The following is a 15,017-nucleotide window of genomic DNA, read 5'->3' on the forward strand; positions in this document are numbered from 1 at the left end:
TGCTCAGCACTTCGTGCCTACACGCAAAACTCTGCTAATCGGCCAAGTAAGTCCTAGGTCTGTGCTCAAGCCAATGTTTTATTAAATCGTGGTTGTACAACAAATGAAATCTCAGCTCAGCGTCAGCCAGAACTGAATGCTGTGTTTCAGAAGGATCAGAACCTCAGGCTGTTTTTATTGTGGTTGTTGTTGCTGCTTCTAAAGTCTTTGAAGCGAAAGTCAGTGACCTGTCATTCTCCTTTTAAAATTCCTTTCCTTCCTGCTGTTCAGTGCAAACATAGGGCTGATTCCTCAAGGCCTCAACATTTCTGAATGATCCTTATTTTGCCTGCAACCACGTCTTCTCTGCCCCCCCCCCCCAAAAAAAAAAAAACAAAAAAAAAACAGTTACAGGTAAATTGAAGTATTTCTATTGAGTGGGTGGGCAAAGAGAGCAAAGATTATTCAAGAGTTGTAGAAATTGTTAGTTTATTTATTGCTACTGCATCTTGGTGAAGCCAGGTCTACGCTTGGAGCACTAGGTATGCTTAAATAAGTAGTTTTAACATAGTGAATGTATTAGAAGTGTGTTTGTATCTACCATATGGGGCATTGTTTGTTCAGGTCTCACACCACTGGAGCCTGAGGATCATTCTGTTCCATCCATTCTCTGCCTCAGTTCCTTTTCATTAACTCGACCACCACAGGATTAAAAACCCGAGATTTCACAATCATGCTGTTCAGCCTCACAGGGTTTGCCAGCGCAAGAAACTTCTCCTGGAAAGAGCAGAACCTCGGGCTATTTCTGCAAGTTTTGCTAAACACCTTGAAACATACTGAAACCAGCCTGGCAGAGTCAGCAGGAAGAGCTGACGTTGGGCTTCAAAGAGAATTTCTCCGCATGGACCTTGCAGGTTGTGCAGAGCTTGCAGGGTAGCAGGGCTTCCCAGCTGGGTGGTGATTTCAGAACATGCTGCAGGCCTGCGGTACAGAGCGCCTGCAATGAATCAAAGCGCAGCCGTGATAAATAATTCCTGGCAGCTCCTATCGGGTGCTCCAAGTTCATGGGATACCCTCAGAATTTTTCATCCCATTGAGATCTGCCATCTGCAATGAGGTTTGTGGTATGCTGCTCCGAGATCAGCCTCTGGAGTTGGATAGCAAAGAGATTAAAGTAAAATGCAAGTTGATCCTGTGCTCATGTAGGCAGAGCATCTGACCCTATACTGTCTTCAGATACATTATAAATATTAATTTATTCTCACATCTTCACTACTACCAATCTCACTGTTCAGGTAAGGGAAATAATAGCAAAAAAAAAAGTTTAATTCCATGTGGAAGTGCCCAGAAAGAGGTACACCAAGGATTTTAAGCTGGGCTTGGCAGCTAGCTTGACAGATGTCTGTCATTTCTGGCATGGCTCAGTGTGCTGCCAAGCAAGGAGAGGGGGGGATTTTGAAGGACCTAACCAGGGATACAGGTAACATGCTCCCACTGCAATTCAGTGGGAGGGAAGAGACCACTGAACGGGACAAGCAAAGCAAACTGGAGCAATCACAGGCAATTTCTGTAAACTTCCAGCCTCTGTCACAGCAACCAGGTTGTGCTCTGAATACCCACTTGATGAAATTAATTTCTTGGTAATTTCTGCACAGGGGGCAGAGGCATCTTAGCTCTCAGCCATCACTGCCTACGAGCCCTACAAACATCCTTCACAAATATAGAGGCAGGGAAAAGGGAGAAAGGAAAACAAAGCATTGGGAGCAAACTGGAGCAGCACTGCCTGGCAGACTGGGGTCTCAGTGCCATTCGTCTACCTGATTTTATAACCCTTCTTAATGACGAGCTGTGATGTTTGATGAAGCCGTGAATCGATCCGAGATGACAGGCTGATAGGGACATATCATCTGGAAGATAAACCTCCCTGGCTGGCAGTCCTCTCAGCAGGAGGAGCTCTTCCTTTTTCTCCACTCTTTGTCCCCTTGCCAGCTGCAGCTCGGGCTCTGATTTTTTGGAAGTAGAAAGCCCTGATACACACCTGAAAGGAGGTTTCTTGGCAATCTCTGGGCCTTGGAAAGTAGCAGGGCCGCCTTGGAGAGTCAGTGGCTGACATTTTGTGCTTCAACACAGAGGCTGCAACCTGCTAAGTTGTTGGCATTCGGTGACAGTGAAACGATTTATCACAGGACGAGAGGCATTTAGCATATGGAAGTTTTGGATGAAGAATTATCAAGGCAGTTTGTTTCCATCAGATCAGTGTGCTTTCTTTACAATAAATAATATTGCTGTGAGAGTGTAAGTATTCAGAGCAATCAAACCACATCTTTAGGAGTTCTCTCCAACAGCATTTGGTATCAGAGACTTTATCTAGTTTTTGCTCTGTTAGTTTGACTCTTCAAAGCGAAATGTACCACCTCTAAATCTCAGAAATATACTTAAGATTACAGAATTTCCAAATTCCATTACTATGAGAAAGGTGATACTAAAGGCAAAGCAAACACAGCATGTTTAATTTATAAGGTACAGTGGAAACAGCAAATGGACTTTGTGGTTATAAATGTGTTAAAATCCTGAAGTTAAAGCCTTTATTTTTAGCTGTGGGGGTTGGCCCATCTCACTTCCACTTGTCTGTGAATTATTTGCTTTGTTGCAGAAAGCGCTAGTGAAAGTCTCAGTTGTATGAACTTAGAAAAGTGTCTGTGGCAGTCTTCTTTTTCTGTAATTCTTCTGAGCTAGAGCACAGCTGACAAATTCTAGGGTGACTCCATGTAAAATGTTGTGCTTAAGAAATAAAAGCAAGAACCTGGGGAATCAGCCGAGGGGATGGTATCTCCTGAGAGCGCGTGCGGTATGCAGCCAGCCTGCCCGAGCCAAAGCAGAACTGCAGCATTATTCTGCTATAAAAATAAATGACCAAGTATTTTCTCCATGGCTCCAGAGTGTAGTGAGCCCAGCGTGAAATACCCCAGGGGTCCTTCTTGCCAGACACTGCTGAGTGACCCCTCTCTGAAAAGCCATATTCCTCTGCCGTGGTTGGAGCTGGGCGCTTATGTTAGTTTAGGGCCCTTTTCCAGTTCCACATTTAACTGCTGGTCTGAAACATTTCTGTCTTGCAGCCACTACAGATATATAGCTGATATTTGGAGAAATGGTAGTGTGTTGTACTGCTATATACTGTCCCATTTCAACTGCTGATAAATAAACGCGAGGCTGTGCTACATCATTTAAACCCTCATGTTTATGGAGATAGCGAGAGAGAGATTGGTATGCAAAGTCGCAGGCAAATACCTCTCTCTAATTACGTTCCTCCAAATGTATCTCTAGAACACAGTTTTACAATCAGCAGGTTATTAGCTATTTCAGACAGAATTGCTGCCAGTGTTACACGGCTGTTTGTGCTGGGAGACCGTCACCCAGGCAGTTCAGTGCTGAGCTGCCAGTGGGGACTGTTACCTGCAGCAGGAATTTGTGCCCCGGGAGGAAGGGAAGAGAAGGGGAGAATGCAGATTAATATTGCAGCATGGCTGGAACAGGGAGAGTTGGTAGCAGAAGAAAAGGAAGGATCACGATAGCGTCTTTTTTAATGTCCCTTTCTACATCCGTATTGTGAAAGGTTTTCCTGAATTTGTCCTGTTGCTATTTTAATATTTAATTATAAGTGTCATTGCAATAATAACAACTGCAAGACGGGGGTGTTTGTAGTCGACTTGGTAATAACTCCGTTCTCAGCTAATAAACTGCGGTGCTGAATATTCCACCACCGCCTTTTAGAATTTATTTTATCTATGATATGGTTATTGCATCCCATAAACAAGAAGTATCCTCAAGTTACCATTATAATAAAACTGTTACAATACTCTGCTTTTTATATAGGAATTACAGAATGTGCTTTTGTTTTTGAAAATGTATATATTTAGTTCACAGATTTATATTCAGGGTTTTTTTTGTTTTTTTGTTTTTTGTTTTTTTCTACATATCCAAGTGCAAAACTTCTGTACTTTGGGTAGAAAACACCCTGACATTAGTGCGTTGGGCATGATTCATACTGCCGTGCTGGTCCTGCAGTAGGCAGATAAACGAGGTACACACAGTACAGGTAGGTAGGTACTTCAGAATCCTTCAGGAAGAAAGCCTTGTTTTAGAGATGATGTAAATTATTATTTTCTGAATAAACAGCAGATTTCCTCCATGCCAGCATACGCCTTTCCAATGAGTGAAACTGGAGGAAAAGTCGAACATGTCTTATTAATGATAGTTCGGGCACTGGATGAATTGAATGCTTCTCCTACTTCCACCAATGCTGTAGCTGCCAAGAGCGTAGTGGCTTCATTGCCCCAGCTGCCTGTTATTTAAGCCAGCTGGGAGGGAAAGAAGGCAAAGGAGAAAAAATAACCCCAGCAAGAAGGCAGGAGTGTGCAACCTCGGCAGCATAATGGGAGAGCACAACCCTCTGCCCACCCCTGGAACTGCTGCAGCCATCCCATTGCAGAGCCCCTTGGCCAGCCGTGCTTCTTGGGGATGGAGAAATGGAGACAATCCTCAAGCCACCCTGTGCCTCAGCACCAGTGTGCATGACCTCCTTGCCTCTCACCAGCCTTTCAGGGCTCTGCTTTCTGCAAAAGCCTGAGTTATGTGAGGAGCTCTGGGTGCTAGTGATGAGATCTGTAGGGCTCAGGAAAGGAACAAAAGAGCCGCTCATGTTCAGTCACACCCCTGCCACGCGTTTTGTGCTGATGTGCTTCATACTGGGAATGATGTGCCTCATACTGGGAATACCTGAATGCAAGCAAGTGAATTCTGGGGGTCCCCCAGTCCGGCAGGCTGTGCCAGTGCTGGGCCTCCAGGTGGATGGTGGGGCAGATGCCTGACGTGGATGGTGGAAGTGCTGTGAAGATACCACCGAGAGCTTTCTGTTCCCAAGCTGTGCTCCTCGCTGCTCCGCGTGGCAAGGGGTTCAAGCCCTCCACACCAGATGCAAAACAGAGGGCAGGACCTGGCCAAACGAGAAGAAAACCTTTCTTTTACTGGAGTGATTGGCAAAATGCAAGGCTATAAAACCCCTGTCCTGCAGGGAGTACACCCCACACGCCACCAGCACACTTCCAGAGTACGTGACATGAGATGGGGAGTGTGCACACCACATCCAGCAGAGTCACTGGGGAGCAGCGGGGAGCTCCTGGCAGCACAGATCTTGGCATGAAACTCCTGAGCATCAGTGATTCCTCTGTCATCCTCTGGTGAAACCGAGGAGTAACTCAGCCTCAGCGTGTTTCATCTGCATGAGGTAATTATTTTGCAGAGAAGTGCTCCAGAGGGAGAGGAAATCTCTGTCTGCTGGTGAAAGAGAGAGAGTATTGAAAACAGTGAGATCCTTATTTGCATTAACCTTTCCACCCAAGATTGCCTGAGTGACATTTTATGAGTAACCACAACTTAACTGCGAACTCAGAAGTGGTTTGAGAGTAAAATTGAACTGAGCAAAGAAGAAATCAAAGAGGGTCAAAGAGAGTTGCAAGTGGGGAAGTGTTGTCTGCAAGGGCACTCCAGGGAAATAATTAGACCAAAAATTCTGGGTGGGATACAGCCGATGGCATTACTTCTTGTGGTGAACTGCCTCAATTATTTGAACCCAGCCCTCGTGTTGCCAATGTACTCGAAACTGAGTGAGCCCCCTGGTTTTCAAATTGTCTTCCAAAGTAACACGGTGTTATAAATTTGCTTTGAAGTTTGACAAAATGTTTTTTTTGTAACATTTTTTTTTAAAGTACAAAATCAACTTTTCTAAAAAAATAAAAATAAATCATGAAAACCAGAAACTGGGACAGAGGAGGAAACAAGTTGAAGGTTCTGATTTTCTTTCCATTTTCACTCCTCTGCTGCCTCTGTCTACCACTGTCTGTCTATGTTGAATGAGAAAAAGGCAAAGAGGAAAACAATGAGTGTTTAAAAGGGAGAGACATGGAAAATATCTGTGAAATCGTGCAAGAGTTGGAGATTATTATTTTCATGATAGTGTCTGGATAGTGTATTCCCCTCTCCCTCATCCTTTTCATTTTTCCATTAACCGTACGTGTGCAAGACACCCAGCCCCCAGTGTGATGAAGTCAAACAATTAATTTGGGGCCAACACAATGAGCACCAGCAGCCCATTCTCTACATCTAGGGAAGAGTCTGAAGTATCCTGGGCAGTAGCAGGCTCCTCCAGCTGTTGTACCCACCAAGTCTGTGACCAACAGCAAAACTCCCCGGAAAGCAGAGCTATTTGTTCTTGTCCTCCACTTGCCGTGTCAATTAATTGTCTATGGCTGGGCCATCTGGATATGTATCCGAGAGGTAGGCAGTGTGCCTGGAGAGAGCACTTTTAACCTGGAAATCCTTGGGTATTCATCCTTGCAGTATTCATAAAACAGACTCACCCAAGTGGCTACTGGCTGTCTAAAGAGGATTTATTTTTCTATTAAAAAAAGCTCCTTCTCTCCTGCAAACGCAGTATAAAACAGTGGCCTGCCACTTGCCATCTTGCTTTACAATAGTTTTCTGGTGTACTTTACACCAGACAATAAAGAGGCCAAACATGAGAAAAAAACAACAGGTGTGAATGGCACTGCTGCAGAATACCGAACGGGTGGACGTGGAAGGACTCTCTAAGAGGTTAATAAAATCCGATATGCTACACGATGTGTTTTTAAGCACGCTCTGTAGGAGAGTCGTGGTCCGGTGGGGAAAGTCTGGGATGGGAGTTGAAAGGCATGGCTTCTGTCAGCCTCACGGAAGCGCTGTGCAACTTCAGCAGCTCATGTAGCGGGTTTGTGCTTTGGTTTCTTGTGTGTGTACACGGTTTAGTGCTGCCTCGTCTCCTTTGAGAGCGAGCAGTGAAAACCAAAGCATGATTTAGGGCTTGGTGGAAATATTTCAATCAATATTTCAAAACAAAGTGCCGATTTTCGTTTAGTTAACACTTAAAATGATGTTTTTGCATCCTTTTTTATACCACAAAACAAGAGTGAAACTAACATGAGCAGAAACTTCACGAGACCTAATTTCCTACCATTATTTTGATATGCCATGTCATTTGATTTTTTAAAGTTTTATTTAGTTAAAAAAGGAATAAACTTACCAAATCAATTCAAAAGAGAAATACCCATTTTCATCTTCATAATTACACTGAAAACGTATCTTGTGTCTGGCATTATCTCTCTGAGAGGACTGAAATGTTCATTAGGAATTGTATCTTCACATAACAGAAAAATTAAAAATATGCATTAATATATGTTTTTCACTGAAACCACGGTTTCCATGGGAGCTTTTGCAGTTAAAGCCACTAGACTGTACTTCCATAAGCATTGCTTCATTTCAGCAGCAAGAAATGTTTTCAGGCTGTGAGCATGCACACAAACACATCTCAGGAAAGACTTTTCTCCACCTACACAGTCTGAGCAGAACCAGGAGCTGGGTTGGTGCGCACGCGGTTGCACACATAGGCTGGGGGCACCGTCCCTGATTTTTGGGGCAGCAGAGCCTGTATTTCACTTCTGTTCCCTTCTCTGTGAAGGATTACAGACGGTAATTTGCTGGCTCCACTCCCTGCTGTGTCCTCGCAGGATCTCCCTGGCATAAAGGTTGTTTCTTCTGTACGTGCGTGTGCCGTGCCAAGCACAACCACACATGAATACGCCACTGAAGCTTCTGGCTGTAGTGTAGTAACAGGGCTGCTAATAATAGCCTCAGTATAACTTCATGCTTGGTTTTGGCCAAGAGAAGCAGTACAACCTAGAGGATAAAACATCCATCAGAGCTCTCATCCATCAGTGGCCCAGACTATGTTCCCAGTTCTGAAATGATCGCTGAGGGATTCTTGTTCAAGTTAACTCATTTCTCCTCCTTATTGTCTTCTTAAAGTGTATGCGCAGCACCCAGAAGGGTGTCTGAATGCAAATTTTCCAGAACTGGTGGAAAATTTGGTTGGTAGGCCAGGGGGTTGTGCTGCCGTTCGCAAGGGCAGGCTGGAGAAATGGGCAGGGGGACACCTGGTGAAGGAGAAACGCAAAGTCCTGCCACTGGGGAGGAATAACCAACCCCTTGTGTGAGGACATCAGAGTCTGAGCATCTGGAGAGCAATGTAGCAGGAGAGGAGCTAGGGATCTTGATGGATGCCAAGGTGAACATGAGCCAACAAAGTCCCCTCATGGGCAAGAGCCTCCTGGGCTCTTCCATGAGCATAAAAAATCTTTTTTTTCACTGTGAGGATGGTGAAACCCTGGAACAGGCTGCCTGGGGAGGTTGTGGGGTCACCAGTCTTGGCAATACTAAAAACCTGATGGGACACAGTTATGGGCAGTGTGCTCTGTGTGAATCTGCTCCAAGCAAGGAGGCTGGACTGGGTGATCCCAGACTGGTGCCTTCCAATCACAACTATTCTGTAATGCTATGAATAATTTAAAAGTCACTGCCAGTGTTTTCCAGGATGTATCCTGCTGTTACAATGGAGTAAGGCAATGGTGCTTTCATGTGGGGCATCTAAACATTGTCATAATTCAGCTAATACAATTTTCTGCTTCTTACACACTCAGCAGCCTCTGGGAAAGCACAGTGAGGTGGTGCCATGGATGTCTGCGGGAAGGGTGAACGCTGCTTCCAGGGGATACCCCATCCAGGGCAAACAGTGCATCCACCGGCTGGAGATGCTGACAGAGGCATCGGTCAGAGAGAAAAGCCCTTGGGGCTTCTCTGCCCTGGCGACGGGCTGGTGGCCCCTGTTGGCACCCGTGTCTCAGGAGGGCGCTTTGTGCCAGCTGGGTAAGCCCAAAGATTTCTTTCACTCTCACGCCTCTTTGAAAGGCAAATAGTAACCAATTTTGTGGTACTGGAAGAACTCTGAGGTGGTACAATACATGCTCCTATTAAGCCAAGTACTTCCAGATAATTTATTTTTTTTAGCCCATTTACTGTGGCTGTCCTAAAGAGCTCATCCTAGGAGAACAGGAGCTTAGAACAGAAGCATCTGGTGGATTTCCTCCCCTGGCTGCTGTGTCCACAGCTCATTCCTCTCACTTCAGTTACCACGGGTGCTTGTGGGGGTCATGGCCAAGAAGCAGAAAGTTCCTTAGTCCTTAAGGCAGCTGGCACAGTCCTGTGTGTGCAGCCTGAGGACTTTGCTGAGCAACACTGTTTAGCCTAATGCCTCTTAAAAGAGCAGAACTGAGAGCTGCTGCCTGACAATATCCATGGGAATCAGACAGTCACATTTAGGGAATGGGAGAACGTCCCCCTCGGCTCTGGATGCTCTTGCCACCCTCGGGGTCGGTGAGTACAAGTCTTCCATTGACTCAGGGGGTGCTACAGCAGTCCATTAAAGAGGAGGAAAGTGAGAGAGAGCTGCATGAATACATAGGAGTAGAGAGTGGAAGAGTTAGTTTGGCCCCTCCTGATTCTTGCACTTGACAGTGAAGTGTTCACAGGAGAGGTGGAATAAGGCAGCAGAACCGTCCATAGTAAAACAAAGCAAGGTGAGAGTCTCAGATGTCCTGGTGCCAGCAGTCAGACGCTGCCCACATTTTGCTCCAGTGTTTGGAGGGCAACAGAAGGGCCGGGCATTGCAGATGAATCACAGCAGGCTAATATTGCTGCAAATCACCAGAGCTCTGCTCTCACTGCTGATGGTATGATGAAAAGCTCCAAATTGATTTATCACACAGTGATCCGTCTCACCTCCCTGCTCTTCAGCACATAAATCACTATAGCCATTCGACGGGACATGCTGCTTCAGTGTTCAAAGTCATCCACGGCTGCTCGGGGTGTAGCCAGCACCAATATCCCCAAGGATGTTCGCTGCCTGCTCCTCCCTGCAGGTCCCTGCGGGGCAATGCTGCCCTCCCTCCTGCACGCCTGAAGCCTGGGGCAGGCGTAGAGGTTAGCAGCAGCTCCCTTCCCAGTGGGACACTCACAGGTTTCTCATTATGGTACCTCTTGTCTGCAGGAGGGAGGCCGTGACACGGGAAAGCCTCAGAGCAGCGGACATGGGCACGGTGGGTTTGGGGACAAGGGCACTGTTGTGTCCTGTTCCCTTTGTGCCATGGCCCAAAGCAGGCTCAGTATGTGTTCCTGTGCTGGCTGTAAGAGGCAGAACTTAACCAGCCCATATATATATATATATATATATATATATATATATATATATATATATATATAAACATGGCCCTTTGAGGGGCAATTCCTCTACCCTAAGTTATATACTTACTTTTTGAATGTGTCAACAGGAGCTCATCATTGTAAACTCCTTGCAGAATCATTGGGAAGAATTAGGCTCCTCCTGTACTGGGGAGGTGCTCCCACAGTCAGACAGCCACCTTGGCCAGGCCCAAATAATTCCCCTTTGGAGACACCACTGCCTTTAGAGCATGCCTGCAGTAACTAGCAGACACACCAGCATGTACCCCGTTAGATATCTAAAATGAGAGGATATTAATTCTGATTATTTTCTGAGTGCTTTGCTCGGACTTGACTTGTAATTTTCTACCGGTGTTTTTCAAGGGGAATGAGAACCCACCCGAGGAGCGCTGCACCTGCTAGAAGGGTGGGTGAATAATGATTTAATTACTGCCACTGCACGGGCTGTACTCACTTGAAGGCAGTGCTGGAAGGAGGCTGCCAGCTGCCTGTTTCTGCTTCCCAATTAATAAAGGGTAAATGATACTTAGATGGATGCTGCTGTGCCTTGGGTTAGTCCTCTGGAAGCTGATATTCCTTGTCTCTTTGTTAGGGGGTTCAGACATCTGGCCTCACCTCACAGCAGTGACTATCCCAGAAGATAGCTCAACTGTTGCTACAAAAAAACTCGTGAAGTTTTAAGGGTACATGGAAGTGTTGTACCTGCACAAAGCATATCTATCACTGTGGTTACAGCACAGGGTGATGTGATTCATGTCAGTTCTCATTAACTTGAAAAAAATTAAGCTTTGAAAACATTAGGGAAAAATATTAATCAAATAATCATTTGAAAATGTGCCATAAAATACATCTAAAGCATTTATCTGACCAAAGTTATTTGACTAGTTTGAGTGATCAGCTACAGATTTGCAGACCGTAATAATAATTAACAACTGGAGGAACAAGCAGCGAGCATAACCAGCAGGTGAGGCGGTGAGAGGTTGTGTTTCTCCTGCGTGTGCTCCCCGAGGCTCTCCCCAGCACAAGGAATGGGAACTGCCTGTGCTCAGGGTGCACCCTGCAGGGCTGATGCCCTACAGGCAGAGCCGGTCTTCATGTGGCTGACAAGTGGAAGGGTGGCTCTTACTGGTGTCTGGGTCAACAAGCAACCTGTGGAGCTTCTTGTGCATAAAGAGCTGTCCTGGATGAGCCTTGCTCTCACCTGAGCTAGAAACCTCATCCTTGCCAAGCTCTCCCCACGGTTTTGAAGGAGAAGTAGGGATCACCAGAGGAGTGAGGGGGATTCATCCAAGCCACAGCACAAGGCAGTGCCTGTCCTCCAGATGGGCTTCAGACACCTCCAGGGGAGCAGAGAGAGCAGCACGTGCTGTTTCTCATTTCCCAGAGGGGCACAGAAATGTGCAGTGAGTCGCTATAAATCAGAGAGAGGCTCCGAACCTGCAGGACACTGACCCAATCCCAGCCAGTGTGCAGCCACCCCGCTACCTCAGCCTCACACCACGGCCAGCACGCCATGCAGCAGTGCTGGCTCTGCCATGCCACTGGGGCCTGGAACACACCAAATTGTGTTGGGTTTGGGGTCTTGTTCAGTCTCACCATCATGGCAACATGGTGCTGATGCCAGCTGAGCATCAGCCAGCCCAGCTGGCTCAGGTCCATAAAGCAAACGTCCTCCACCCCAGCAATGGTGGAGAAATTTGGGATGGGGGAATAATCTCCTGTCACTCAGCCTGTCCCATGGAGCTGCGTATTGTTCTGTCTAACCGACACTCAGCAACAATAGGGGTTGCAACGGCAGCTGGATGTATTGTGTCAGAGCAAGACACCTTCCTTTATTAACTCCAAGATAATCTCTGACTTTACCCTTCAGAGACATGTATTAATATTCTACTTGGAAAGACAGAAAGAAAATCAATAGACCGGAAAGCTCGGCGTGTTGTTTGTGGCAGCCAAGAAGGATTCATTTGCCTTATGACGCTTTGTTGTGACAGATGGTTACTTTGTGCTGCTCGGAGGAGACCCATCCAGCAAAATTAAGATCTTTATTGGGAGAAGTCATGACAGATTTCATGAGGGCAGAAGTTTTAGGGGAGACATCTAGCGATGCAGCATTTGCAGCACCTTCTTCTTGCCATTACAAGCGGTGGCAGCTTGTGGCTATTTGTTTGCTCAGTAGCTCTTTGCTCCAAACCCCTGTTAACAGTGGTCATGCTGGCAGTAGCCACAGTTGATCAAATCCAATTCAGCTGCTGTAGCACAATGAGTTACCACTTCCCAGCCAGACCACCGTCAGTGACTGCATTCATACTCCAGGCATCACAGCTCCAAAGTAAAATCCATTCGTTTAACCTAGTGCTCATTAAACCATGCTGACTTGATTGCCTGTTGCTGTCCATACCCTCGGAGTACAGAATATTGGTTTGGGTTTAGTGAACAACCTGAGGTGTCCTTTTTTAATGAACTAGAGGACCAGCATCCTTCTCGGGAGCCTCCATCAGTCGTGCTGCTCTGCATGCAGTGCTGCAGCTGAACCTTGTAAGAAGATGAGTGAGGTGCAGAGCATTTATTTTCCTCATATTAGTTTGAAAGCTGAGTACCACACTGGCCTCCACATTTCTAACATTGGTGCACAGCAACATTTTAAACCACTCCACTTTCTGCAGCCCCTCCTGTATCATTTCCCATTCATTGAGATAATTCCATACAAACCATGCCTGAGTTCTTACCAGCGTAATTGTGTTCTGCTTCCTTCTTGCAGCAAACAAAGCAGCCTCTTCAGTTCTTGATCTAAATTCTGAGGTGAGGTTTTGCTGGGTATTTATAAAACTTTGCTTTTCTTTACTAAGGCAGCCTTGCTTGAACATTAAAGAGATGATTCAATCTAATCTATCTACCTACATTTCTTCCATCAAACCTGCTTTTTGTCAGTTTGCCTGTTAAAATCAATGAACCTTCCCGTCTGAAACAACGCAGAAAATGCATGCTAAGGATGTGCTTTCTATTTCGGGAAGCAAGCTATACAAAGAAAGCCCTAGAAGTCATGCAGTCATTCAGCTTCATCTGTTGCCATCTGCTGGCAGGGCAAATAATTCTTGAAAGCAACCAAATTACATTTGAGAAATACACTTGCTTAATGACTGGAGTTGCCATTTCTTTCCCCCCACGAATATACGTGCTCAGTCATTGGCAAACTGCTGTAGGCTTCAGTGATATACTGCATAACACAGTGCATTTATTGACCAAAACAGAAGACCATGTCCAAGAATACGAAGTTTTATTGATTTGTTTTCTTGTAGACGGTATTTTCCCCTGAAAGCTGCAGCATGATCATGATTTGTTTTCATCTCTAACTTTTATATATCTATTGATTTAGGATGGGGGAAACAAAAAGGAGAATAGGAGTTTAGTCTTCAGATCTGTCCTTTGTTGTGTTTGCCAAGAAGTTGAGAGCATTGAGAAAGAATATAAATTCATAATCACGGTTATTTATGTATTTTTCCTAACATACAGTGGAAAATGCTCCCAAGCAGTTCATTAAGGATGTTAGGTCTATACCTAGGAGGGGAGTGTCCTTGTGCCAACCATTTAGTTAAGGCCACCCTACCCACTTAGGGTCTGCCCTAACTTGCTCCTTGAAAGTCCTCAGCTCTCTCAAAATGTATGGCAATGTATGGCACAAAAGAATATGGATTTATATATATATATGTATATATATATATAAGTATGAAAGTCTTATAATTAGATCCTAATCAAAGTTATGGTACTCCTGGGAAGGTAGGTTATTTATTCAGATTGATGCATGTAAGCCACGGTATTGATCCCGTACAGAAAGTGGTACTTGGTGTAAGCTTTCTGCTGTAGATGGCTGGAAAAGGAAGGCTGGTCTAGGGCAAGAACGGAGTCAAACATCAGACTGCAAACTGATTTCAGTGAACTCACATTGGCTGCTTCAGGTTCTAGCGTTCCTGTCCAGAAAAAAGAAATTAACCTTGATTTTGTTTCACAAAGACATTTGAGGTTTCTTCTCTTTCCAGTGAAGAATGAATGTAGAATAATTTCTTCAAACACAGTTTTGCTTTTTTTCTCCCCCTGTTTCTGCCATCACTCTCTCTTTCTAGCACATTCTCCCTCTTCGGTCACAAAAGACAAGCTTCCGAAAATTTCCCATCAGAAACCATCCTCCGAACCATTATAATTCTATAGGAGAAGTTGGCTACAGCAGCACAGTATATTTTAATGACAATACGTTGTGCTGGAAATGTTCTGACCAGCAGGCTTCCTATTGCAACTTCAAAATGATGCAGACAGCCTCAGGAAAATCAAATGTAGGAATTTTGCCAGCTAGTGACCATGTAAGTGAAACACTCAATTTTTGCCTTTGCCTCCCTGAGAGTAAATAGTGAACTAATGTTACCAGTCGTCAGCTGGAAAATAAACTCTTTAAAAAAGTGATGCATGCATGGACCAGAACACCTCAGCGTGTCATTCGGAGATGGGTGACTCAAAGCCCAGAGGAAATATTTAAAGTCGTCACAGCCAGCATGCTGGAAGACAAGAGGAGAACATCCCCTGTGCCTGCCTGCATCAGCCGTGCAGCTCTGTGTTCAGCCAGAGCAGGCTCCTCGGAACAAGGTAAGCTCCAGTTTTGTCAGAAGTGTCAGCAGCATGGTCTGGGTGTGGAGAAAAGCTGCATCCTCCCGTTGGATGTGTGGAGATGGGAAAAAGCAAGGCTGGTGTGCAGGGCTCCACAGGGCACCTCGGCAGTCTGGGCTGTCGTGTATCTTGTCATTTCAGCATCGAGAATGAAGCAGTTTCCCAAAGCTGGGTATCACCAACGTGAGATCCTCATCCTGCTGGAACACACAGGGCCT

Source organism: Aythya fuligula, chromosome 23 (assembly GCF_009819795.1).
Source record: "Aythya fuligula isolate bAytFul2 chromosome 23, bAytFul2.pri, whole genome shotgun sequence".
Classification (NCBI taxonomy): Eukaryota; Metazoa; Chordata; class Aves; order Anseriformes; family Anatidae; genus Aythya; species Aythya fuligula.